The sequence below is a fragment of the Montipora capricornis genome, chromosome 8 (assembly GCF_036669925.1).
Source record: "Montipora capricornis isolate CH-2021 chromosome 8, ASM3666992v2, whole genome shotgun sequence".
NCBI classification, from domain to species: domain Eukaryota; kingdom Metazoa; phylum Cnidaria; class Anthozoa; order Scleractinia; family Acroporidae; genus Montipora; species Montipora capricornis.
In genome coordinates this window covers 38,872,521-38,875,020 of record NC_090890.1, presented here as the reverse complement: position 1 = coordinate 38,875,020, position 2,500 = coordinate 38,872,521, and positions in this window count along the sequence as shown.

The window sequence follows — 2,500 nt, the reverse complement described above, 5'->3', positions numbered from 1 at the left end:
ACGAAGTATTGGAAAGGTTGTGGAAGTTAAGAAGTTTTGGGAATTTAATTTTACAGTGCAATGCGCCTTACCGTGGCCACCCAACAAACTTTCACATTTGACAATTAGGTGTTAATACGTCAACTCAACAACCCATGCAACGGTGTTCAACTTACAACCGTGTGAACTTTGCAAGGACGCGTGATTGTCAATCAAATTCACACATCCTGATTGGCGGACAATTTGTAAAAAAAACTTTGTTAGGTGGTCATGGCAAGGCGCGTGGCGCTGTAATGTTACTTTATCCTCGACCGTTCACTTTCGGTACAATCATTTCATGTATACATGAAGGCTGCCTTGTATTTTGTCCTACTTTATTTCTTTTTGGCGATGCTTAATGTATGTATCTTATTAATATTATTTCACTTGTTCTCTTTTTTGTTCAAACAAGTCCCCATAAGCTGCAAAGCTTTATTTATTTATCGTGGATATAAATAAAGGCTATGTTTGTATGTTACCTCGAATAGCAAGAAACCGGTCAAAAAAGTAGATCTCGCAAAATAACAATTTCACAAAAGTCACTATTTCGCAAAATGAAACGAAATCTGCCTCAGTAAATGTCTATTATATTGCCGGAAAGGGGGATGATGTCAGCGAGGTGAAACCCAGTAAATATTTCCTTCGGGAAAGCAATAACGTCCTTTGCCGGGATGCAAAATATTCCCTTTTGGGAACAAAAGCCTTCACTTGGAGACAATTAAGCTCGAAATTATAGCCGGCAATGGTGTTACTATTGAGCGAAATAAAGTTGCAAAACAAGCACATGAACCAGTGGTGCAAATAACACGTGTGCGTGGGTTTGGTGATCATGACAATTGTCAGTGCTAACGATTGTGATATTGATATGTTTAAACTACACCATTATTTTTTGGCCTTGATTAATTAATGCAAAGACGTGTTTTAGTGTTTTAGGAGTTTGACTAAATAGCGTGACACTGCCCCTTTTTTAAGGTCGGCTTTAAATCTTTGATCGACATTGTCTCCTTTATTTTACCGTGAGTGTCGGATCTCCTTTTCCCTAAAATTTAAAAAGGATCCTATCTCAAACTGTGACCAGTTGATGTAAGGTGGTCCGCAAGAGCCGACGTATGATAACTGTTAATCAATGACATGCAATCTCATTCTCACTTTTTATCTGCATTTGAGCTTTCACTCAGAACATGGGCTTGAGTTTTTAAATCGGCGAACGACATTTTGTGAAACTTTTAAAAAAGTTTCTCACTGAAACCCCAACACAGCTTCCATCGCTTTGATTGCTCACTGCATGTTATAAATCCGGATTTTCATCCAACTCTGAAAGACATGAGGCTGTTTGAAGCCTCGCGCGCGCAGAAATCCCCTCCAACGACACTCGAAACTACGGCTGTTTTTTTGTTGTTGTTTTAAAAAGTAGTTTTCTCATAGAGGGGAGGTGAAATATATTGCTCCAAGGGTTCAAGTAAATTGCTTTTAGCCGATGAAATCACCGCCTCGTAATTCTATTGTTCATTTTGCTGCACCGAACAAAGCCAATCGAGATTATAACTGAGATACCTTTAGGTAACCCCAATAATTAATCACCCAATACTCTCAATTTGTTATGACACGTATGGCTACAATTAACAAAGAAAGAGAGAACGTGGATTTTGCATCAATTTAACGTTTCAGTCTGTTTATCCCAATATCACTCTGAAGTGTAAAAATTTCTTATTAAGGATCCTTTCATTCGCTTTTGTGTTCGTCATGTTTACCCTTTGCGAGGTTTTAGGTTCGTGCCTTCAAGTTTGTTTTGCATCCGGAAGATCCTTATATTTTCGGCAATTACAACCTCTCCCTTGGGGTTATCGGGTTCATGTGCCGAACCTAACTGAGTTAAGTCCGCCTTTGGAGCGACATTGGCGCGACATCTGATTCAGACGGCGCACTGTGTGTCGAGCCTAATCTTCATTCACGAGGGAGAAAGGCCTGGATGCTTTACCATATTTTCACACCATAATTCAACTTTCAAGATGATGGTTGTGAGGAGAGGAGAGGAGAGGAGAGGAGAGGAGAGGATAGCTCTGATTTAAGAATTTAAAAAAAAAACTTTTGCAATTTAACTAGTTAGTAGCACTCTGCGAATTGTATCTGTAAAATTTGTTTATTCTCCGACGCGTTTCGTCTAGCTAACGTAGACTTCCGTTCAGCGAGATTTGCAATAATGCATTAAACGCCTGTATTCAAGCCATATCCGATGGCAAATTTGATCGGAGGGTTTTAGATAAAACTATGGCCCCAAAACATCGTTTCTCACGCCTTTCTCAAGATGGTGGTTGTGAGGAGAGGAGAGGAGAGGATAGCTCGGATTTAAGAATTAAAAAAAAAAAAAAACTTTTGCATTTTAACTAGTGAGTAGCACTCAGCGAATTGTATCTGTAAAATTTGTTTATTCTCCGACGCGTTTCGTCTAGCTAACGTTGACTTCCGTTCAGCGAGATTTGCA